The 25635-nt window shown below is 38.1% G+C and overlaps 1 protein-coding gene across 7 annotated transcripts in view; it reads left to right on the top strand.

The window, feature by feature from the left end:
• Positions 1 to 25635, top strand: part of PALLD (palladin, cytoskeletal associated protein) — a 202143-nt gene that overhangs the window by 122181 nt on the left and 54327 nt on the right. Inside the window, exon 1 of one of the 7 annotated variants that reach the window (XM_027738086.2) lies at positions 13869 to 13951. The exons of the other annotated variants lie outside the window; for them this stretch is intronic. The gene's annotated coding sequence lies outside the window, so the exon portion shown is untranslated. Of the gene's footprint in view, positions 1 to 13868; positions 13952 to 25635 lie in introns of those variants that run through there. 7 annotated transcript variants of the gene reach the window in all.

The following is a 25635-nucleotide window of genomic DNA, read 5'->3' as shown; positions in this document are numbered from 1 at the left end:
AAAAATTGCATGAAAAGGAGTTTATAAAGTCAGGTACTTTTACAGTCTCCTATGATTTCCTTTAATTCCTGCTCTCTCACTATACAGAATCTCATTAAGTTGCCCTATCATCATCTTGAACAAACATTGGGAATGAAGGCGAGATAAATGCCTCGCTTTCAGTATTCAAGACTTGTATCTGTGATTCAGAACATGATCTCTAGGACAGTCCTGCTAAGCCAGTACCAGTCCAGAAATCTAGCATAGGTCATTCTATGTGCATGATCCATGGATTTCTGACACACTGGAAAAAAATCTGGCTGAAATTATGATGTCACACTGAGCATGTGCAAAGCTGAGTTTTTGGTAGGAAGCGGTTTTGCTTGTTTATTTTTAAATAAAAGAGCCATGATCTAGCCAAATATAGACGTAGTTTAATGTAGAGAAAAAGTCTTATTTCTGGCACTAGTAAGATCATCTGCCAAATAAATTAATTCTCTACAGAAGTGCTCAAATACTAGATTGTTCTTAAGATGTAATAAGCACATTCCACTTTAATTAATTTCAACTTCTAAACTTTAATTTCAAAGGCATCTGATTCCCACAAAAGGAAATTTTGCAAAGTGGTGAGAAGCTGAATGCAGGTTCTTCTAGCAGTGTGCTGTAGACATCTTTCATAAAAGATTATGCTATTCTTTGAGGAACATATTACCACTTACCAACAGACTGTCTGAATGCTTTCCCCATGGAAATCATGGAAAATGCCCTGATGGGTTTCACACCAACACGCTGGGCATAGATGAGGGTTGTGCTGGTTTTAGTGTCTCTGGTTGCCATACACAGAAGAATCACTGATGCAAGAAGTTTTGGTCTGTAAACAAATTATCATACAACGGTGGAAGAGCTCTCTTAAAAAGCATTTTGATGCAGTTTACAGGGTTGGAGTAGTTCATGATCCACTAAGTAAGGAGAAACACTAGTCAACAGTTTCTGTGTATTTAGAACAATTGCATTCCTTTTTCTAAGCCAAAACATTGCCATCACCATTATACAAATGTAAATCTTTCTTGAGAAGTCTGGTTCTTTTCTTTCATTTCCTGTAGCATGTTAGCTACAGCTTATTTCAGACTGTTTTCTCTTAAGCTCCCAGAAAATGTAAACAGAGCATAAAAATTTTGTCTACAAATCTTCACAGAAAGTAGTTCTGAACTCCTACTAGGAGTGCATTACCCATAAAATCAGTTATTGCAAATTACTATTGAAGGTTTTTTTCTTTTTTTTTTTTATTTTTTTTTTTTTTAATAATGTGTTTTACTGTTTAGGAAACAGAACCTGGTTTCTAAAATTAAGTCTGGACAAAATGAGGTCTTTAACATGTTGTGCTTTCACAGTCCCAGTCTTCAAGATGCATGTCTTTTTGTTATGGATTTTGATTGCTCAAAAGTTCTGTTCAGCTCCTGAGCATCCAACAAACATGACTCTACAAAGGAAGATCTTACTAGTACGGTGCACCAAGAGAGCTAATATAAAAATTATTTTGTATTGATGAGTTAATTTTGTTATAGTGCTACTTTATTCTCTGTTTAGGACTGTTTGATCTGTGGATCTTCTATTTGCCCAGTAGACTGAGATGAGTCAAACTGTGGAATAATACTGTGAAGTTTTCCATTTACAGTCAGCTTCAATTTGTCATTTCTTAATTTCATTCTACCACTCCTCACAGCACTCTGTGTTTATTTACTGTTTATTTACCACTTGCAGGTATCACTAGTCATGCATCATGTATTTCTTTCTAAAACCAGACTGGAAAATAGTCATCTACTTGCAGTTGATAGTGATTTCTGCTACCACTCCCTGTATGTCCACCATTTAGATGAAAACATGTTGGCGAATATTTTCCAAATCTAGGTGCAGTATGGCATGCCAGCCATGCATATGGAGAACAGTGCTTCCTATTCCCATGAGTTTGTGCCCAACTCTCTCAGACATGTGGACTGTCCTTGACCGTTGCTGTAGATATAAGTAAATGTATGACTTCTTAACAATCATAACTGCATTACATTTCAATACAGCTTTTATCCAGGTTTCTCCCAGGATAACTTTCAATACTTCCGCACTGAAAGTTCTGGCAATACTATTTTAATATGAATGCACACAAGTTTCATTTATATATATATATATATATATATATAATTTATTTATTTGTATTTATAGATACTATTAATGTTGTTCATATTACTCTGTAATCAGAAAAACATGCATTAAGATTATATGATATTTCAATTTGAACTATAAATTCATGTGTAGTAATTAATTATTGTTGAACAGACTCTTGATAGTAAACAAACTGGTTTTGCTTCAATAAAAGATAACATTTCTTTTAGAATCTCCCATTTCTTTAGTTGAAAAATCTCTGATATTTGGAAAAATGTTTTTTTTTTTAGACGTGGTAGTTACAGAGTTATCAAAAGCTATTCTATTTCTGTTTAAATATTAAATGCTACACTGCAAATTTAGGTATGTAGCATACAATGCAGTTCTTTTTTGTATCAGCTGTCTGTTTTTCTTATCATGGTGAAAATGCCAATATAGAAATTTCTTGTCTCTGTCTTTCCTGCGATTAGATTTCAGTAAAGCTTTTGATACTGTCTCTCACAGGATCCTTCTGGACAAACTGTCCAGCACACAGTTGGATAAACACATCATGCAGTGGGTGAGCAATTGGCTCACAGGTCGAGCACAGAGGGTAATAGTGAATGGGGTGACATCAGACTGGTGACCTGTCACTAGTGGGGTTCCACAGGGCTCCATCTTGGGCCCTGTGCTCTTCAACATCTTTATAAATGACTTGGACACAGGATCGGAAGGGATACGAAGCAAGTTTGCAGATGACACAAAACTGGGAGGAGCTTTTGACTCCCTCAAAGGCAGAGAGGCCCTGCAGAGGGACCGCAACAAATTAGAGGGCTGGGCAATCACCAACCATATGAAGTTCAACAGGGGAAAGTGCTGGATTCTGCACCTGGGATGGGGCAACCTCAAATGTACAGACAGATTGGGGAATGAGATGCTGGAAAGCAGTGCCACAGAAAGGGACCTTGGGGTCCTGGTTGATGGCAAGTTGAATATGAGTCAGCAGTGTCCTGGCAGCCAGGAGGGCCAACTGCGTCCTGGGGGGCATCAGGCAAAGCATCACCAGCCGAATGAGGGAGGGAATTGTTCCACTCTGCTTTGCACTGGTGTGGCCTCACCTTAAATATTGTGTGCAGTTTGGGGCACTGCAGTATAAGAAAGATATTAAGCCATTAGAGAGTGTCCATAGGAGGGCAACAAAGATGGTGAAGGGCCTTGAGGGGAAGCCGTATGAGGAGCGGCTGAAGTCACTTGGTCTGTTCAGCCTGGAGAAGAGGAGACTGAGGGGAGACCTTATCACAGTCTACAACTTCCTCATGAGGGGAAGGAGGGGCAGGCACTGATCTCTTCTCTGTGGTGACCAGTGACAGAACCCAAGGGAATGGCCTGCAGTTTTGTCAGGGGAGGTTTAGGTTGGATATTAGAAAGAGATTCTTCAATCAGAGGGTTGTTGGGCACTGGAACAGGCTTCCCAGGGAAGTGGTCACAGCACCAAGCCTGACAGAGTTCAAGAAGCATTTGGATGATACTCTCAGGCACATGGTGTGACTCTTGGGGATGGTCCTATGCAGGGCCAGGAGTTGGACTCGATGATCCTTGTGGGTCCCTTCCAACTCAGCATATACTGTGATTTTGTAAAATATATTTTAATGGCCACTTTAACTGCTCAGATTAATTTTAACCTGGGAAATAACATTCTTTCCCTTTGTCTGTGTCTTTGCCTATGGACACCTATACATTTGGATGTATACATTCCATATCTTCCCATGAGAGTTCTGGGAGAAATTTGCAACAAGCAGGAATGTCTTGGTTTCAATGTGGACATGTGTGTCTTTCAAGAGTATCTAAAATATTTAGAAAAATAAAAATATATTAAATCTACTGATTTTCCATGCCCCTGGTAGGGTATTTGGAACTAGATGATCTTTGAGGTCCCTCTCAACCCAAACCATTCTATGCTCCTATGACTGTATGATTATATATTGGCCAAATCAATTTGTCAGAATACTTTGAAATAGTATATTTAGCTAATAAACTGAAGGCAGCAAATATAGCACTTATTAGTTTTTAGGGAGTTTCAGGGGACTTTTGACTGGTGAGCCTACTATCTGAAAAATTACTAGATGACATAGAAACCGTAGTATTATCTAGAATAAAGAAATTAGAATTATAACATAATGAATATAAATGTGACATTTTGAAGGGAAAAACATAAATGAAAGTAGCATCTCACAAATTTACTCGAACTATTTAAAAGAAGTGACAAGAACCACGTGGATGAGTGAAGTCCAGTTGATACAGTCCAATGGATTTCCAAAGGTTTCTAACAAAGTCCATTTTGAAGGGCTTCTGAAGAAACTAAGTAATCAAGGCTTAAAGGCTGGACAAAATACGTCTTCTTGCCCAAATAAAAGTAAATGTTTAAAAGAAAGTAACCAGAAAGAGAAGTAAATTACCAGTTTTCAAAGGAGTAGAAGATAGAGTTGAATTCCGCACAGAACTGTGCTGAGTCTGGCACTGTTCATGTTACATTCCTTTAGTTCCAGATCACTTATGTTTCAAAAACCAAACCAAACTAAAAACCCCTGCCTCTAAACAAGGAAAAAGTAAAAAAGGCATTCAGGGTCCTTATGTGCAACAGATATGTTTTATCAGGTTGAGCTGGATTGAGTGTGTTCACTGGGGGAGGTAAAGGAAGCGCAAATTGGCAGGTACCAAAATGAGAAGATGGCATGGGAAACAGGTATGCTCTTCCTGCTGAAACGTTGCCACTGAGGTCAATGGCAACAGTTTCGCTATCTGGAGTATTTAGAGAGAGAAAACCTGGACTTTGAAACCTGTTTGACCAGACAGAGAGAGGACTGGAACTGTCATTGAAAATCAGTTGAGTAGTAACTTCCAGATCTCTGGGAGATCGCCCTTTCAGCAGAGGTAGAAACCTAAGGTTTTGTATTCATTTATCTAAGTTTTTAGGTAGCTTTCTTGAGAGCATCACTAGTTCCTCATGCAGCAGAGACATGCTCTTATTTGCCGAAGGGCAATGTGGCACAACAGAAGAAGAGTAAATGTAGAACAACACCTCAAAGGTCGAAGGATATGTCCTCCTATTCTGAACATATCTCTCATGGTGTCATTTGTTCCATTCAGATGAACTGATGTCAGGTGACAGGGCCTGGACAGTAAATGGCTTGCAGAATCAGCAGTGAGTTATTTGTCAGTAGCCTGAACACCTGCTGGAGATGATGGAGTAGTTCTGAAATAAACTGATACTGCTGTGGCCCTTAGCAGTAGAGAGGATGAGCTCTGTTAGATAGTACTTTTTGTTTTAAATGACAATTTGACAATTGTATGTCCTTGTGATCTTCGTTTAATTTATTCTCAATGCATTTCTGTATTTTTGGATTTCAATTTTAGTATTTTCTTTGTCGGTTATGATTATATTAATCTTGAAAAAGATAACTTGAAACCAGGAGATCTTTCTGGATATAAATGCTACTAAATTGTTCCTATATGCTTCTTATTTTGCTTAAGTTGTTTGGTTCGTTTGTTTTTTCCTGAAGTAAATTTTAGGATGCTGGACATATATGTAATGTAAATATGATGTGGTCAACATATTTATTCTCCTGCTGTTTTATTAAGCTGTTTCCTTAATTTCTTTCTAGTTTGAGAGTTTCTCACAAGTAAACAAACTTGTTCAGAACTCTGTTGAGCATAAGAATGAAATATAAAAATACCAGTCATTTTCTGTTTAGCTGAAAATACAACTGGCTTGGGTGCAGCTGAAGGAGTCTTATAGGAAGGTGGTTATAAATGCATCTTTGTACTCTCTCTAATTTTTTTTCATGCACCTGTGCCCAGGAGCCATCACTATTGCCCTGTACATCAGTGACTTAAAGCACTGCTGTCTTTGTTCTAATCTACTTCTTGTTTTCTGTTTCACCCAAACATTCATGGGAGCTTGCAATAATGGAAGGACTTTTAACATTACTTAAAGACTTGTTTTCATAACGTAATACTAAGGAACTATATTGAGAAATACAGGAATGCTTCCAGACTCCCAAACAGAATTAGAAAGTTTGAAGTTTAGCTATACCTTCTTCTTTAATTTTTTTGAAATTCTGTTCCTTGCCATGTTGTGTAAAAAAGGACTATCTCACAATACATTTACTAATTTAAAATCATCAATTCATTAACAGTATTCCTTTCAAGGAGTTACAGATCAATAAACTCCTTAGTCAGATAGAGACATCTCCGTATATAATTTTGTTTCAGCTGTCACTGTGGACATATTCAGTGTATATTCTCCTGAATTGACATTTTCTCATTTAAATTTAAACAAAAAAATCACTTCCTGCAGGATTCCTTCGTATTTGTTTTAAAAAATGTCTATTATGTAAATCCACTCCAAAAAGACTAAAAGATGTGAACAAAAAAATACAGTGACCAGCAGGGCTGGTTTGGCTTTTTGGGTTTCTTTCTAAGGGGTTTTCCTTGCTGTGATTCTTACTTATACATGTACAGTAAGAGTGCAAATTCTTTCTCAATAAGTACCTAATGTGCTACTAAAACTAAGTATCAAGCAACAGTAGTAACATAGCAAGAGTAGCAACTTTCACTGACTTCCGCCAGGTAAGCTGCTCTTTAAAAATGCTACTTTAAAAAGTTTCAGGATATTTTGAGGGTAAAACTAGTCTCGCTTGCTTTCATCATATAGTATAACAGAACAGTCACTTTTTAAAAAGCAGGTAGCACTCTTGAGGGATTCCTTTTTCTCTGCGGAAAGCACCAAAGGGCGCGCTGTAACATGTTCTAAAGAACAATAGAAAATATGACAGGAATCTGTGAGTTTTTACGCTGGAACTTCATAGCTTCGTTTTCCTTTGTCTTGTTGCCAGTGGTTCGCACACGCTGCTCCGGCAGCTCGAGCGGCGGTGCTGCCCGGGTTGCCCGGCTCAGCCCGGCGGCGGGCGGCGAGGCTGCTGCTGCTGCTGCTGCGGAGCGGCCGGAGCGCTGTGGCGGCGGTCCTGGGCGGGACCCCGCTGCTGCCCCGGAGACAGCGCGGCTGCCCGAGGGCGGGAGAGCCCTGCCTGCCCCGCCCGGCTGGCGGAGCCCGGGGAAGCTGCTCCTTACATGGGCATGGCCGCGGCCGGCGCTGCTCGCCCGGGGCCCGGGCGGGGTGGCCGCTGGAGCCGGGCCGGGCCGGGCCGAGCCGGGGGCGGCGCGGCCCGGGGGGCTCAGCCAGACAAAGAACAGTCCCGGCAACCAAATAAGGAAATTGGAGCTGGAGAATTTCAGAATAGGAGCAGGGGGGTAGATGACGGGGAAGCCGGGGAAGAGGTCTGTGTGTGCAGGGAGCTGCTCTCTGTTGTTACCAGCGGAGTGGCAAATGCAGGGGATAGAGGCTCGCGGACTTCTCCATATCCTTCTGTGATCTTCTGCCAGCAAAGCTGAAGAACTCAAGCTGTGTTTGTCATATTTTCTCATATTTCTGAAAGCTCTCTATAGATTTTTGTTTATAAAGGAGAGGTCTTTGGCAGGCCCCATGGCTAGCAGACTGAAGATAAATGAGTCATCCTCTGCCAGGGGGAAAGAATCCCATTGCAGATAATTTCAGGCATTACAAAAAGACATTATGAGTTTTTGTCTACTGTAGTGTTCTAATGAAAACTTAGAAATTCATCTAGAAAGGGTACACATGCATCCCTGAGTGGCAGAAGTGTGTGTGCAGTTGAGAGCAGTAGTAGAGAAAGAGAGAAAAGAAAGAAAATAAGTTCTAAAAAAACCCCAAAGTATGCTGACAATTCAGATAAAAAAGCATTTCATAACAATATGAAATATGGATAAACATTATGGGATATTAGAAATACAAATAAGATACGGTTTTAAACATAGATGTAGAATTCATATCCTGTGATCCCAATCCACAGTGTCTTGGGACATTGATTTTTTACTTATACTGACTGAAATTAAAAGGTCTTATTCCTGGTGGGAAAAGACAGAGAACATCGTTCACTTTTTCACTTCAAACTTACTTGGAGCAGAAAGAGTAAACACAAGAGAAACATTCAGAAGATAAAGGAGCAGCTATGATCTCTACTGACTGTGTGAAAGCTAGAATAGAGAAAACTAAATAGTTGAGGGCACAAATTTCAGCAGTAACTTTTAACGTACTGGCCTGGTTTGCTCTGGTTTCAAAACTTAAGCAACAGAATGTCTCCTAAATTCACAGTCTTTATAGCAAACAATTACATGCACTATGAGCTTGACGTCTTAATGAAAAGAAGTAAGTTATGCCTTGATCTTGAAATTGTGACAAGAGCAGGTCATAAACTGCTACTGAAAAACACTTAAAATATTGCAGGGAAGCCTGACTCAGAAGAAAAAGCTTCTTTATCTCTCCTGACAGGCCTCACAATTATAGCAGCTCTAAGTTACTGAAGTGTAGCTAATTGAAAGATACAACACACTCACTATTACCATATCAGGAGTATTAAAGAAGAGAATGTAGTGTTGAGATTTGAGTTCAGAACTGGGAAGGACTTACGGGTGACATTCAAATTGCTGTAACCATCTGTGACTTTATATAAGCCTTCTACCAATTTTAGTATCCAAATTTGTACATAGACCTGTCATAAATCCATAGTAATGCTTGTAAATGTCATTTTCAGTATCCCAGCTAAAGAGTGCTATGTCAATTTTACTAAGGAGTGAATCATTTTCCAGGTTATATTTTGTTATATTTAATTTCCAGAGCTCTTACACATTGCTATACCAGTAGTTGTGCAGGCCAGGAAATCTCACAGATTACTTAGAGGCAGAACAGACCAAGCATGTGGGTATGAAGTATCTGGGTACTTTGGGAAGTTATTGGGATACCTGACTTCTCTATATGTTTGTTGTTCAACTGTCACTGTGCCAGTTCCTTGTTAGAAAGTGTCTGCATTGAAGACTGATGGTTTTTCTGCATGCTGTCATAGGGGTTACACAGTAAGTCTAATCAATATGATTTAAGAGATTTTTTTTACCCTGAAGACCTTTGCTATTTTAGTTCAAAAGGTGAAATAGTGGTATAACAAAGAAGATTTGAGCACGAGTTGCTTCATCACCGTGTATATACACAAACAGATGCACATATACATGTATTTCCATTAAAATAGTAATTGCTGTCATCAAAATTTTCTCAGCAATAGAAACTTCTAATTTTTGTTTTCATCTAGGTATTACTAGAAGTTTGGAAAAAGACCCTTTGTTGTTGTTAAATCACGTTTTCACAGATCAGAGACTTTGCAGTATGATTTGCTGTCAAGTATTGGCTCTAGCTGTTTTTTCCTTTTTGTGAAACACATAACTTTAATGGTATGTATTGGCAGAATTGAAAGTGATGGGGAATGTTTGCTCAAATAGTCTTTCTTGCAACAAACGTGATCTTTTATTTTCCAGAACTGCTAAGAAAAACAAAAGCCACAAATAGCTTGGTACTTCCAGTTCAGACATTGTGAATTTCACCAGCAGAAAATAATACCAAAGCAGTTTACAGTTACGACCTCAGTGTCTGCCAACACCAGCCAAGTCAGGTAGAACAGGATACTTGTGTTGAGAGTATCTTAGATGATGCAGGACATAACATATTGCTTCAGGCTGTTTGCACAATCCAGCCTGTGTGACGGATGGTGGGGACCTGTGTTCTTGAGCAGCAGATGTGTGTCCTATGCAACTTACTTGTAATACCAGATTCAATAGACTTTTGAAATAGTGCTCGATGCATTGGACTGGTACATATTTGGCAATTGCCATTTCAGAGGTATAGTTAGTCACTTTTGCTTTTAGGAAATCCATTCTGGCCTTCTAAAGAAATCTTAAACTCTCATGCATTCCAAGAAAATCAGTGTCCTGTTTCTGGCTTAGTAATCCCCATTTGAAGCTTTAAATGTTGTAAAGTACAGTATGGGAGGTCATGTAATTTTATGGAGGTACTTTTTATTTTAAATAAAAATTTGAAAATCCACAATTGTTGGCATGTCAAAGCTTATTTTGCACAGCTAGTATAAACAAGATGCATTTCCCTTATGTAAGAAAAACAGGGAAATTGCTGAATTGAGCTCTATAAACCACTGAATTCAGTAAGCTGCGTATGAATCAGTTTGGAAGTTTGTAAGCTCTTTCAATTCCCTCTTCTAATCAGTTCTTCAGGGCCTATGTTACTGACATTTCCATCTGAGCTTAATGATTCTTCTACTGTAATATTATGCACAGTTCCATTGTGGCTAGCTGAATACTATTTGGTTGCTTTACAGGCATGCCTATATCCTTGAACTAATGTCCAGTTTTTAAAACCAAAAGAATCTCATGTTATGTGTCTCCCCCATGTAGAAAACACCATTTGGATCTCAATCACAGCTTCTTTCTAGACCTCAGAATTTTTTAGATTTGAGTTGTTGTTTTTTTTTTCTTTTTAAAAAGTCCTCGTTTGATTTTAAAAAAATTTGAAAGATCTCAACTAGTATGATCAGAATTGTACACTCCAGTGTAGCTTTAAATGTCCTTGTTAAATCACCAGCTAGGATATTAAATTTTTGAATATCTTAATGAAGAAAACACAAGGAGGCAAATAGAAGGAAGGAAATAGAAGTATGTAGTTATTTGTAGTATGGTACCGCCTGGAAATTAGTTGTTGTGAATGACAATGTATGTACAAGTTATTAAAATATACTTTCTTCACTGAAGATACAATGCAGGAAAAAAGGTTGCATTTAAATGATACAAATTATTCTGCAGTAGTTTAAGAACTGGACAGGCTCTCTCATAAAGTCCATTGAGTTGTTTTATCTTCGTTTGTTCTCATTCAGATTGCTGAGCAAATAATTACTTTGTATAAGGTTTTCTCTCTGCATTTTCAGCTTTTCTTTCCTGAAGGCATCTGGTTTTGTACTTTAAACAATACTAATTTCATTTTATTTGCGGGGTGGTATGGAAAGTAAATCTTAATTTGTGAAGATTCTCAAAGTTAGAATGAATGCTAGCAAAAAAAAAAAAAATTCCAGCACTTTGGTAGTTGTCTGCTCTGGTAATGACATTTATCATTATCTCCACTAGTCCACAGAAATGATTTGCTGGGGTCTTTTACTGCATTTTTCCAAAAGCTGTTTGTTATAATTATAATTACATTTTAAATATATAATTTACATATTAGGACTTAATTGGAGTTGTATGCAATTGTCTTTTTATGTGTCAATTAGTTTCTCTTATTTCTGTTTGCCAGTCATGCTGTACACATAGTTGGAAACTCCTTAAACCAGAATCAAATGTTCCTGGGTCTGGAATGATAGGCAAAATTGTTTACAAGAAGAATTATAGATCATATTAGGTTCTAAGTTAAGTATGTGGGTTGTTTTCTTTTCTCTTTGGATCTTTATCTCACATTGTGCCTCAATGTTTGGTTCCCAGTAAGCTCATCTTCTTTTTCACTTTCCATGCACAATTATGCTTGTAGAGTCACAGGGAAGCAAGTGTCTTGAACTAAGATGATGTGCACAAGCTGTCTGTGCTTTCGTCTTCCATCCCCATGAACTGAACATGCATACATGCATAGACATAAAATGCTTATGTGCAAAATACGTAAGAGCTGTAACAGAGGAAAATGTCAGAGAACTCCTCAATGCATGTCTTTAATGTGGTATTATCTCAATCTGGTGTAATCAAATACAAAGGAGAAGGTACAGCCAAGAGATGTGAAATCCAGGTACTGTTTTTCAGTCATTGACTTTTCCTGCTGTACATGAGTCTGCTCTTTCTTGTGTGTTACATTATCTGCAGCTACTACTGGCTGAACTGTGTTCTGCTTATTAGATAAAATACTGTTCTCGACAAGCATACCTACCCAAAATCATAGAGAGACCTGATCAGCCATGAGTGATACTCTTTTTATCTTTATACTGTCTTAATACTGTGTATGAGCTACCATGCTTCTTCCCCATAGTCACATACCACATTTGGAAACAGAGTGCTGGTGTAGTGCCAGTCTTCTAGCTGCCAAGATCTGGCATGTCACTCTCTGTTCTTGCAATGGGGAGATGCTTTATTTTCCCCTCCCTAGTTGGCAGCATTCCTCTGTTCTCCCTGTTACATTCTGGAGTGACTGAGTGATGTGGATCGAGTTCTGAGTACTAAAGAGGACTACATGGTGAAAAGGGGTGAAGGGGATTTAGTAAGTAGAAAAATTTTCAGTGACACCTTGTTCTCCATCATCCACTGTAGAATGAATTTTCTCAGGTGGAAGTCTTGCTCGTCTTGGAGGTTCATACCAGCTGGAAGAATATAGGTATGGTGATGTTCCTGTGTAAACCCAACAGATTCCAGGCATCCAGAGCTGAACTGTAATACACACTGACTGGAAACTGGAGGTCAAAGAAGAAAGAGGACCACCCTTGCTTTTGGCTGCCCTAAATCTTTTAATCATTGTCCAGGATGTTGGACGGTGAGATAAAAGGCAGCATGTTCTTACACTTATTTGCTGTTCATGATGTAGAAAACACAAATGATATCACTGATCGCTTCTGGGGCCTAAGCATGGAGTTGTGAATAGGTATGTTATAGATGTATCTTTTGTGATTATCCATCTTGTTTTGAGCAGATGTTTAAGTAGATGTTAATTATAAAACTGATGTTGGCGTGTAATCTGTAAAAAAGCACTGGACCCAGACCAAGCGGATTATAGTAGGAAGGGTATGAACCAGCAACAGAAACCGAGCACTCTTTCTCTCCTTGGGGGGGGTAAAAAAAAAAAAAATCTGCCTTGAAATGATGCCTTTAATGCAATATGTAGTAGTAATTAATGTATTTAGAGTAAGTGTTTGACACTCTGGAAAGTTTTGCATAAAGACCACAAAGCAGCAAGATTTTTATATCATATAGTAAATGTTTTCTGATCTCTGATGTTATTCTTTGGCAAGTGAAGAAGATGCAGGAGACTATTTGTAAAACAGATGACTACAGTGCAATTGCACAATATGCTTTGTTCTGAAAAGAGTTTTAAATTCAGTTTAATCTGAAAACCTGAGGACTTGGTAGTGATGAGTAGTGACACAAGTGTTATTTTAAAAGACCTGAAAAGCATTAAAAGGCTTAAAAGGATAACTTGAGACATCACTTCTGCAGTTCTACGTTAAACGTGTAGCAATCCCACCTGCTTTGTCGTGCAGGCAAAAATCATGTGGAAATCATGGAAACTTTTCCTACGCAGATAAGGTGATGTAAATTCTCGTGGCAATACTTTTGTGTAGCTGTATGGCAATATGGAAGAGCCTGGGATGTTTTCTCTACGCTCTAGGCAGCTGCAGTGCCTGCTTCTGCTCTAGTAAAAATTTCTCAAGCTTTTCTGCGGGCTACGGATGTCGGGTTCCTGGAGGGAAAAAAAGTGAACTTCCAGCCTGGGACTCGAGACTTTTTTAGCAAAAAACGTATCACAAAGTCCCAGTTCTTGCAACTCCGAGGGGAGAGTAAATAAGTCTGAGGCTGCGGCAACGGCGAGAAATGATCCCGATGGCGACTCGCAGCGGGAAACACACGTCTCGCTGCCGTTCCCGGCAGCCTGGTAACGCCTCCCGCACACATCGGGGAGCCCGGGGCGGCGCGGGACTCTTAACGTGAAGCTGCCGAGTGGGACGCGCCGGCGGCGGCTCCTCAATGAGTCACGGCGCGGTGGCCGCGCCGCCGGGCCCGCCCTATATAGCGCCGGGTACCTGCGGGCGCCGCTCCGCTCCGCCCCAAGCCCGCCGCCGCTGCCCGCTCCCTGGAAACTTGCGCTCGGGTATGTGATAACTGCCCGCTCAGCCTTGCCGAGGTAAGATGGCAGGAGACTTTCACGAGTTCGTACGTGACGCGTCTTCTTCAGATGAGGTGAACGCGCAGCAAAAGCAGTGATGGGAGGCAAGAAGTCAGGAAAAATGAAATCATGCTGTAATCGGACCGGGCAGACCGCCTTTCTTTCGAGTATTTCTTTTCTGCACGACTTTCTTGCCCTTTTAGTTTGCCACATCGTCTGTAGTCGCATTCGAGTTTGACTGATGCACTTTATTTGTCGACCCTTGCCATCCCCTTGGCGTTTCCAAATGCAGAAAGGATGCTGTTGTGGCGCCAGCGGCTCTGTGCATCTCTGTAGCTCAAGACTTGCTAAATGAGTCCTTAGTAAATACAATAGAGCAGTTAAATATTAGTGTTTTCGCAGCCTTCTTTGTAGGAGACTTCTGTAGGAGCCCGGTGATAATCCTGGATGAAGAGAGTTGGTATTGGGCAGGAGACTTGAACTTTTCTAAAACTACTTAGCAAGATTAAACCAAAACCAAACAAAATATTGTTTGTTTGCGAGTTTTGGGAGGTTTTACTGTGGTTTGGTTTTTTTTTTTCTGCATGTCTATAAGGAAGACATATTTGGTGATCTAGCACTGATGTACTCCTCTAGATACACTTCTTTTTGTCTAAAGTTTATCACTGAGTGTTGAAAGGAATTTGGTGTTAGTAACTTTGTAACTTATAACAGTAACAGTTTTGGATTTTTTTTTTTTCTTTTCCAAGTCTTCAGGAAATATTTGTTTAAATTTTAGTAGTGAAGGCAAAAAAAAAAAAAAAAAAAAAAAAGAAAGGAAAGTTTCCTGGCAGCAGGCACATAATTGGAAAGAAGGCTGGGAAAAGTAAGAGTGGCCTTCCTTATAATGATGTGTTTACAGAAACTTGGAAGGCCAAGATATGCATTGGCTATCAAAGAGAAACCAACGTCTGCTGTTGGAACATTTGGGTCAGCTTTATATTAAGGAATATGGCACTGCAGAGCATACATCTAAAAATAGGAGTGGACACAGTAAATGTTTCATTAGGCTTTGAGGTCAAGAGACTGTTTTTCCATGGTACTCTGTGGCTGTATTGAACTGAAATCATGAGTCCTGGGAACAAACCTTATATTTCTGAAATTAACTTCATAAGATATATTACATATTGTGCAGAAACTTTTATGTTCGCTCACAAGTCTGTGTGCACAGAAATTCATTGGAGGTCTGGGGTGGGAAAAGTTATGATGATGTTCTTTAAGGCAGTCCAACAGTTTCCAGACATCCAGAGCTAGTCTGTGATTCACAATGCATACCAGACATAGAAGGATTAAGATACAGAATCGATAACAAGAGGATGGGGAAAAAAAAAAAAAAAAACAAAAAAACAAAACAGAAAATGGTAAATGGCTCTCAACACGTTGGTTGATTGTATCTAAATCACTTCACTATGAAAAAGGGTGCAAACACTTGTGAGAACAGGATTCTGAGAGAGATTCATCCTTTGGGTTGGGGAACAAAACCTGAAAGAACTGCCTGTGAAATAATATTCTGGTACTAATTTTCCTGACCAAGAGGAGAAAACCTGTGGGAAAAGGTAAGGGTAAAGGGATAAGAGTTGGAATAAAAAAACTGTGGGAAAAGGTAAGGGTAAAGGGATAAGAGTTGGAATAAAAAAACTAGAAAGATGTGGTAGGAGGTATACAGATGTTCTAGCAACTTTTGAAACACCTAGGAATATGCAGATAGGATTTTATTGGAATTAGGAGTGTCTCATTTGAATAAAAACATTTCTTTCATCTTTGAGATAGTAGAAACACAAAGTCAGAATTTACCAAGTTATCATACATTGCAATCTGACAGAGAAGTTTTCCTAAAATTGGAATGGTGTATATGTGGTAAAGGTTTGTTAGCAGTTGGCAGATATATGACACATAACTTTTCTTGTAGCTTTATGAGAGTCAAGACAATTTTTTGTCACTCAAAAACTGTTCTGAAAATTGAAGTGTGTTTTAACTAACAATTAAAGAGCACCGCTGTAAAATACGTTATTATGTTCTTATATTTAATGAAATCCTAGAAAATTCTCTATTATCTTTAAAATGTTCTTAAATTTGTCTCCTTTGTTTTTTGTTTTTTTTTTGGTAAGAGCAGAACAGTTATTCAAATATTGTCCTGGCCAAGTTCACCTTGCTGGACACTCACGCACCTATTATTGTGGGCCTATTATTTTTTGCTGACCTGAGTCAACTGTTTTCTTTTTGTGATGTGTGATGATTGCAGCATATAAAACTTTGCAAAGTATTATTCTAAAGTAATTACTTATTTGTGTAATTACAATTATTGCAAAGTAACTATTGAGAACTATGGTTCCAGGTAGCAGAAAGCAACTCACTATTCTCTGCTTGGCATTGAAGTATTTTTTGAGCTTATATGATGGCGTGAAGGGCACAATAGTCTGCTCCACAAACAAGAGTGTGATTGCATTTTGTCATCCAGTTTGTGGTCTGTGTGACTGCAGCAGCCATTTCTAATAGCTGTGTAAGCTGTGTTAGAACAACATGCCTCCTTTTTTGTAAGGACACAGTGGTAAATCTGATGAGTAATGTTCAGCTGTTGGGCTTTAGGCATTGTAAGACCAAGGGAGTGGTCTGGGTGGAATTGATCTATGGGAATGTTGATCAGCCCACTTACACGAGGAATTTCTTCTTTCTCTCCTCTACAGAATTTCTTTCTATTACTCTGTTTCAGAATGATCCATGAGAAACTTACCTTATTGAGCTTACCTCGTTTTCAACTGGGCAGAGTAAACTGATCTTACTTGTACGATTGTGTGTTTGATGGGAAATTATTGTATTCCTCAAACAGCAACTTAATTTCTCATCCAGTTCTGCTTAAATTAGCTGCTTTGTAATTTTACTCATGCCAGTATTAATGTGGATCCTGGGAGCAGAGTAGACCGCCAGTCAGTGAGATGTCACGTATGCAGATTTCCTCTGTCTGTATAGCATAATTTCCTTGTAGATTATGAATATTTATAGACACTAAATCTGAAAAATATGAAGATAAAGACCTTTGGTTTTAACAAGTTGAGTTTCTGGGATGAAAATGTGTAGATAAGGGAAGTGCATAGGGTGCAGTGTGAAGAAACTGTCTGAAAGAAGAAAATAAGCATATGTACCATTAAGTTGCATGATTTCCATATGAAATATATTCTGCTATTGTTATGTGTCTTTTCATTTGCTGTTTACTCTCCAAGAAGGGAGACTTCGAGTATTTGGGGACACATGGGACCTTTACTGACCTGTGAAGAGTTGGTGGCCCTAAGATTTTGTTTTCCCAATAAAAATGTCTGCGTTGTATAGAATATATTAATTGATGATAGTCCCATATATTCTTGAGAACATAATAACTGGCTAGAAATCTTTCATCCTGGGAATATTATTTAATCGAAATGTGCCTACGGAATTTTTTTATTCATGAATCATCTTCCATCTTGTAAATATTCCCGCTTTCTTAACAGATAGCATTTCAGTGCTAGATTAAGTAATAAAATTCCCTTTAGAGTGAAGCTCCCACTCAGTAATAGCAATACTGAGCAATGATTTCATAGTGATAATACATTAATTTGGAAGAATTAGGAAGAACACATACAGAGCAATTACTAACCAAGTTATAGTATGCCCAGAAGACACATTTTAACCTCTTACTCTGCAGAAATTGAAGAAGAGTCTTGTGACCACAAGTGTCAGAACTTCCTGGAGCATTACAGAGCATTTAACATTTGGGTATTCATATAATTAAAAATATAATTATCATAGAAGAAGAATCATAAATTCAGGCAGTTCTTTTTACATATGAAGTCTACTTTCTGAATTAGCACATAAATAGAAAATTTAAGAAATATTTTTCCTCCACATTGTTGTCTAGACACTTAATGTGATCCTTTTCCCACCTGCTTGAGACATTCTAGCCTTTGCCAAGGCAGGAAGTTTGTATTTCCTTTATTGAAGTAGAAAGTGATTGTAGTTACTGTATTGTCTATGGCACTCCCCAGTGCTTCCCCCTTCCACAAAGGGAAGGAATTTAAGATAAACAGATTTTATTTTTATATAAATAAATAAATACAGTGGACTCAATTTCTCAATGGACTTTTTCCGGCTTATACACTTTCATGAGGTGACCCAAGAAAAAACTGAATCTGCTTGCACTAGTTTTCATAGTGTGCAAATCTCTCCAGTGGTAATTTGAGTAAGAAATCTTGGATTACCTTAGATTATTTTATACCATCCTTTAGTAACAGTCATTCAGAATTCCTGGAAGTCCTTCCCAGGACATTCTTCTGAGCCTGGGAAATTGTATTCGTTCACATCACCGAAATATGTTCTCCTTGAAATTCCTCCTTGAAATGCACTCAGGATTTTGTTTGTTACCAATTTCAGAAGATGGTGTACATTATATGTGCTGGTCTATAATGTAGGATAAGAAAAAAAATCAATTTTTCTAATTATTCTCTTTGAGAAATAAATCTTTTATCACAGTTCACTATAGTATATTTCAAGCAGAAAGTGGCAATATGGCGTTGAGTTTATACCTCAGCCTTAAAAATATGGAAGAGTTATTTAGTTGAAGAGTTGAGTCTGTGCATCAGGAGCTGCAATACTGCATTGCCAAAGTATCCAAGTTTTGGTAAATGTTCCTAAGATGGTACATCTTATTTGTCCTTTAGGTATTGTGTAAAGTAAAGGCTCTATAGAAAAAGACTATTATTTGCAGACACAATGTGTCAGCCAGCAGAAATGTACAGGAAAAGATTTTTTTGGTTTTCATTGGCAATATGGTTACATTATTTCCAGACAAAAATGTAAAAATAGAGTAACACACAAAAAAACTGGTTTAGTGATGTTAACATTTATAACAATCAAATTCACTGATACTCATCTTGTGTGCTGCTGTATCCATTAAAACAACACAGCACCTGAGGTGTGTGTGTAAATAACAGGAAAACGGAGGGTGTTACATTTACAACATTAGTATTTACCTCTTTGCTTTTACAATCTCAAGTGAGTTTTTTTACAATCTTTGCATTTACAAGAAAATGACTAAATTTTGTTCTAAAACGGGTGGCCAAGAAGGCCAATGGCATCTTGGTGTAACAGCAGGACCAGGGAAGTGATCATCCCCCTGTGCTCGGCACTGGTGAGGTTGCACCTTGAGTGCTGCGTTCAGTTTTCGGTCACTCACTTTAAAAAGGGCAAGGAGGTGCTGGACTGTGTCCAGCCAAGGGCAACGAGACTCATAAAGGCCTAGAGAACATGTTTTCTGGGGAACGGCTGAGAGAGCTGAGTTTGTTTAGTCTCGAGAAGGGGAGGCTCAGGGGGACCTCATCTCTCTCTACAACTACCCGAAAGGAGGTTGTTGTGTGGTGGAAGCAGGTCTCTTCTACTGTGCCTGCAGTGAGAGGACAAGAGGAAATGGCCATAAGCTGAGACAGGAGAGATTCAGGTTAGATATTAGAAAACATTTTTCACCATTAGGGTGGTCAGGCAATGGAATAGGTTGCCCAGGGAAGTGATGGAGTCCCCATCCCTGGAGGCATCTGGATCTGGTGCTGGGTGATATGGTTTAGTGGTTTAGGGGTTACAGTGGTAGTGCTGCATTGATGGTTGGACTTGATGTTCTTAGAGGTTTCTTCCAATCTTGATGATTCTATGATTCTATAAAAGCATGGAATTAGACGAAGATTCAGTCAGCTGGATTTAATTTTTAAATTGCAATTTAAAATTAATTTCTCTCCTGTGACAAATACACTTCAGAGAGTAAGAAATGCATGCATGCGGTATCTAATGGGCTGGAGAAACTTCATTAGGAGGTCCTGTCTGGATTCTAGTTGATAGAAAAAGAGTATGGAATATTTAGATTTTTTTGTACTTTTTTTGCTACAGGTTCATTTAAAAAGTATGATCCTAGTTCTCCAGACACACTGAATACAGAAATCTGGTTTAAATCAAGACTCACATATGTTACAGCAACTTTTCTCAGGAGAGCCAACCTGCTGGTTTTAGGCCAATCTTTGAGCTGGTCTTGCTCCTACCCATTTTTGCACCTTAATCACAACTTGGAAGACTTCTCCTTAACAAAGCATCATTATGTTCTTTCTGTAGTTGGATTTTGAAGTATTTTTAATTTTTTTACTCTATGGCTGAATCTGAATTCTTCTGAATAGGCTGAATCACAATTTTTTATGAGAGGAGATAATGCAAGTATGTTTGTGTGTGCATATGAATCTAATGGTGTGTGAATATACGTGTGTGTGTGTCCTTACACAGCATAAAGTAAAAATCTGTATCTGACACATGAGGATCATTTGTTTAAAGCAGCTATTCGAGTGCAAAACACTTCTAATAGCCAACTTTGGCTAGCAAGGAGATTCACCAAGGCAACATAAAAAGTTTTGCACAAATGAAAGGAGAGTTTCCTTGTGCAGAAACCCAGTGGTGCTGCATTTCTTCCAGCCCACCTCACTATACTTATTTTGGCTCTGAAATATAAAGCCTTTCTTTTCAGTGTTTGAAGGCTTCAAGAGGGCAACTTGATTTATGATTGTATTTTGTTTTGACCAAAGATCTAGTGAAATTTTTAGTACAAGTGAGGATATGAAAATCCCAGAGGTGGTCATAATATTTTATGGATGGGGTACTTCCACACAGTCTGTGTTTGTGTGTGATCTGTGTTTCCTGTCAAAACTTCTAGGGAATTAAATGAAGGCGTGAGTTACTTGGTATTGCATTACTGATGTTAAGTCTGTTGCTAGATGATGCCATTTATTTCTGTGCAAATCTGAGGTGCCTAAACCAGAATTACATAAAGAATATTTAAAGGGGTTATTGATATCCATACATACAGAGAGGTTGGTGCATATCTACAAATGTCTTTCAGACATTTTCATGAAAAGACTGTGTGGGCTTCAGAAGTGTTCATCAGTATTGCTCAGATGACAAGCCACCAGATTTTGTATTTTTTCTCTATAAACTGTAGATTATTGTCAGTGACCAGAGACTTTTCCACAACAGACATGCTTCCTGGTCTAACATGGCCAAATTCTATTCTTTTTCTGTTTCTAAAGCTACCTGATAATTTTCATATATTCATGATAATTCTCACGTGCACAGGTTCAATGTCCTTGCTGAATTGCATGTTTATTTTTTTACATATAACATTCGTAGGCTATTTTTTGTCAGTAAATAGATTGCCATATAGCTTGGCTATGCTCTAGGAGATAGTTTTGGTTTCCCACACGTCTTCATAGTTTTCCTATCTATAAAAAAATCTAGAGAACTCTATGTAACTAAAAAAGAGACACCTCTTCTATCAGTTTCTGCAAGCATATGAAATCCAATTTATAACATGAGACTGTGGAAGTTCAAACTACATTGAAAGTATATTACATTGTCTTATGAGTCTCCAGGATGTTACATGTGGTTTCCATTCTTTTATCTTCAGTGACTTTTGGAGTTTCTGCTAGAGATTTTGTAGTTATTAAATGTTTAACATTTTCTTAAGTGGTTCATCTGGAATTTCTGGAAAATTATTGCTTCAATTTTCTGCTTTGCATTAAAATATCTAAGCCTTTTTGTCTGGTTGGGGGTTTTTGTTTTTTTGTTTGTTTTATAAGAAAAGAAAAAAAATTACTATCAGTTGTATTTCAGGAACATTTGTGCTCATCTATGGTTTTCTCTGGCCAACAAACCCCAGCAACTTTAAGTGTTTCTGAGATTCTAGAAATAAAAATTATGCACTGATTCTAAAACTCTGGGTTCCCATGTCCCCCATCCCTTAATTTAGTGATGTTTTTGATGGTTAGGTATAAAGAGACAATTAATATAAATAATGACATTTATCTGAATCACATGAAATACCCAGAAGAAGGAGCAGAAGCCTCAGAAATCAGGATCTCTGCCATGTTTCCCTTGTTCTCCTACCAGTTATATGGCTGCCATTATGAACCAGCTGCAAGCAACACATCAGCCTTCTCTGCAGCCCTTGCACCAATCTAGTCTTGATGTCAGATGCACGTCATGTGTTAGGGCCAGTGCATGGTGGAACCCTTCCCAGGATGGTGAAGCTCAGCACTGACCACGTACATCACAGTTAGCCCAAGATCAAGGACTTGGTTTCAATTCTGAGGAATCTCTTAAAGAAAGAAGCAGCACTTTCTGGATCACAAGCTGACATTTAAAAGGAGCAGGCATTTTGTGATTGCCTGTCTAAGCTTCAGCGTATCCAACTGGTCTGTGATTTCTCACTGGAAGTTTTCTTCAGCAAATGATCACAGGGATCCTGCAGGTTCTGCAAGAAGTATCGAGAAATTTAGACCTCAGAAACACACATAGAAGTTGTGGATGTTCTGTTTGTTACAGACTGCAGTAGTAAATCAGGGTATTAACATGTGAGCACAAATGTTAAAAATTAGTTTCAGGTTCTTTTGCCATACAGGTCTTGAGATTAAGTAAGCCATTCCTGCACTTCTTACAAGGATCTGATTATTATCTTTGGGCAAGGCTCTTTGTGTGGTGAAATGTTTGCTTCAGAAAATGTATTGATATCTTTAATGCTAAATTTAGCATTTGTTTTATTAAAAGGCAATAAAATACTTTTGGTTTTATCCTCTTCTGGCTGCAGTTTGCTCCTCCTTCAAGCTGCCAGACAAGGGTATTGCATCCTCACTTTGAACAATCTTTGAAACTGTTTTGTAACTTTGTAAAGTTAACATTCTGGTTGGGTATACACTTTGGACTTTTTTTGTGGTCCAGTGTAACCAGAAAAGAGGAGTGACCTAGGGACAGTTAATTATAAGGAATTACAAAACCGCTCTGCTGACCATTGAGACTCATTGTCGGTTTGCAGCTAAAACACAGCACTCACATTATGTCCTTTTTTGGATTAAGAAGATAGATGTTTGTTCTTTAAGCATTACTGTCTACAAATGCAAGAGACAGGCCCTGTTTACCGAGTGAATTCTTGTAAGAGTACTGAATTAGTGCAACTGTTTGCAATGCTAATATTTGAAGGAACATGCTCATTGATAAAGAGTGGAGCAGAATAGAATTGGAATGCTTTTAAGCAGGAAGCTGATCTGTAGTAGATGAAAGTTGGGGGAGTTGAGTGAATTTGTATGAATATACAGAGCTCTGAGATGCCTAATATTTTTACTAAATAATCTCTCTCTTTTCCAAAAAGGTTTATTATGCCTGCCAGAATTTCCAGTACTGATAGAGCAAAGTTGGTTATGCAGAGTAATAGAGGATTGACTAGTGAGAGTGAAACTGGGATGTTTGGGGGAGATTTTTAAATCATGTGAATGGTACTTTTTTAATTAATGGAAGTGCCAGGGCCTTCTGATACAAGACAGAAGCTGCTTGTCTGAGAGCTTAAAATTTTCACAAATTCATAATTAAATAATACTTAATGTGCTTTTGAGTTAGACAAATTGTCTCTGTCATCATTGATGGTCTTTGTGATAGAGACAGAATAACAGAAATTTGCTGTCAAGCTTCCCAAGTTACTGATGTTAATCTCTGTGGTTGGTTGTTGAGATTATTCTCAAATGCTTCCTCTACTTAATTACCTCAGATTCCTCAAAATTTCTGCTATAGATGTTCCGTTTTTCATGAAATTGAAAATGTCTTTGTCAAGAGTCACTTAAAAAGGAAGGAAGTTACTAATATGATTAGTTTCTCAATTAATTGTCTTTCATTTTGGAAATTTTAGAGTTCACTAAAATGACTGACCACGGTTGAAGTCTGTAGAAAAATTTAAGTGATGGCACCATGTTGCATGAAGGACAGAAAAGAGGTGGTGAAATAGTTTTTTGGAAGATGGGAGACATACAAAAAATATATTTCCCTAATTGAGAAGCAGTTTAATATTTCAGAGTTTTCCTTGGATGCTCTTGGGTGTATCCATTCAGGTCTAAATTAACTGTTTGTCCTGTGACAACTGCTGTCTGTGCCTAGTTTTCTTGCTATCTGTTATCAGGTCTTTCATTGCACAGACTCCTGTCATACAAGCAGTGTACATTGAAGTGCAGATTGCCATGGTTTGTGGACAAGGACATATGTTTAAACTAAACTATCATGCTTTTGGTTTAATGGAACCATTTCAGTGCCTTTTTTCAGAAAATATTAATAGTTCTGCCATTATAATAGTAGATACTGTCCAGTGCTTTTGAGTAATTGTCTTTTTAATTAAATTCTCATTGAGGTGCTAATTCTTGAGATTTATCTGCGGCATTTTTAGATTTTTTTGTTGCCCAGTAAAATCAGGATTACATTTACTATTGTTTATGAATTTACACACTGGCCTAAAAACTGAAGGATAAGTAAGCAATCAGAAATAATATTGTTGTGCATCATATTCAGGCTATGCCAAGTCAGGCTATGGCTGGGAATACACAAAGTTATAGAAGCCTTTAGGAAGTGTCAAGTTTAATTAGTTGTACTTCATTAAACTTTACTCTTTCTGTTCCATAATAAGTATGTGCATCTAAGTAATCTGGAGTACCTACTATGGTAGGAGTATCTTTTCTGGTATAATTCCACCAGCTCAACTGTTTCCTTTAGCTCTAGTTTCAGTTTCCTAGCCCAAAACAGAGGGAAAAGCAGCATTTCTAAACTGTACTGCAGAAAATTAGTACAACTGATTGTTAAGCCAAAGTTAACTGATACTTAGCCAGTATTGAAGGAGATACCTTCTAATTTATATATTTTTAGGTATTTTAAACTGTTATTCAACTGATGGTGGCAGAGTTTTCTCTGAGACTTCATTGTATGGGCTTTCTCAAGATTTCAGAGAACCACAGAATCATTCAGGCTAGAAAAGACGTTTAAAATCATCGAGTCCAACCCATTAACCCAGCATCACCACCGTGTTCACCATTAAACCATGGAATAAGGTGCCGTATTCACACATTTTTTGAACACTTCCAGGCATGATGACTTCACCACTTCTTTAGGCAGCATCTTCCAATGATTTACAACCTGTAGAAGTTACATATTATTGCCTTTACTGTGGTCATTCAAGAAAAAGGTTATCCTGAACTCCTGAGGAACTCTGTCATAACACTTAATAGGAAGGTTTTTCTATTCCAATTTTTTGAAGCAGATGATGTCATTCATCACTGTTGTTTAAAATTCTTGGATTTTTATGCCATGATAAACCTTCCCTGTGATCTGAGTATTTCATAAAAACTTTGAAAAGACTGCAGTGTGACACCAGGGGACACTGAGTTAATATCCACAAAAAATTCCCATAGTCCTTTATATATAGGGACATCTTCCAGGCACAAAGGAAAGATTTCTGCATTTTCACTGCTTGAATCTTCTATTAAAGGTTGTCATATTTAGACTTTGTAACAAGTTTTCTGGGAAGAACAGGAAGATTGACTCACTTCAATCATACTACTAAATGCTGATCAGTGCTTTCCATTTCTGTTACTACTGACTGGACTTAACTTGGGACCTGGGTATGAAACTTTTGCATCTCCAAGCATTTCTGTTCCATTTAAGTGGCAAATTACTGAGATACTTAATTCACCTTAAAGAAAATTACTCCCAAAGCACAAACTAAAATTTTTTAAACGAAGTATTTAAACACATGAATGAATTTTTAAGTAAAAATTTTCATATTTGTTTGAATGAAGTTA

The sequence above is a fragment of the Pipra filicauda genome, unplaced genomic scaffold (assembly GCF_003945595.2).
Source record: "Pipra filicauda isolate LSUMZ 115617 unplaced genomic scaffold, ASM394559v2 scaffold196_size3971931_pilon, whole genome shotgun sequence".
Taxonomy (NCBI): domain Eukaryota; kingdom Metazoa; phylum Chordata; class Aves; order Passeriformes; family Pipridae; genus Pipra; species Pipra filicauda.
Note: the sequence above shows the minus strand (reverse complement) of the source record. Positions and strands in the feature narration are given on the sequence as shown.